Below are 277 nucleotides of genomic sequence, written 5' to 3' on the forward strand. Positions count from 1 at the left end.
CAAAACAATATACTACGTGCCTGAATTTATGTACATAAACAATAAAATATGTATAAATGCGTAATGATATAAAAGATGTAAAAGTAAATGTTTCATAATATACAGAAATGGTTATAAATACTCCTCATTTTAATCAAAATATCTCTACCAGTATTTATTTATACCATATATTATGGAGTGTTAGTTAAAACGTTTCATTGCATGCACTATTAATGAATTTAATGACAAGCTGATAACTGTTGGCTCACCCCGAAGATTGCTGTAAAAATTCACGATG

Source organism: Penaeus monodon, chromosome 22 (genome assembly GCF_015228065.2).
Source record: "Penaeus monodon isolate SGIC_2016 chromosome 22, NSTDA_Pmon_1, whole genome shotgun sequence".
NCBI lineage: Eukaryota > Metazoa > Arthropoda > Malacostraca > Decapoda > Penaeidae > Penaeus > Penaeus monodon.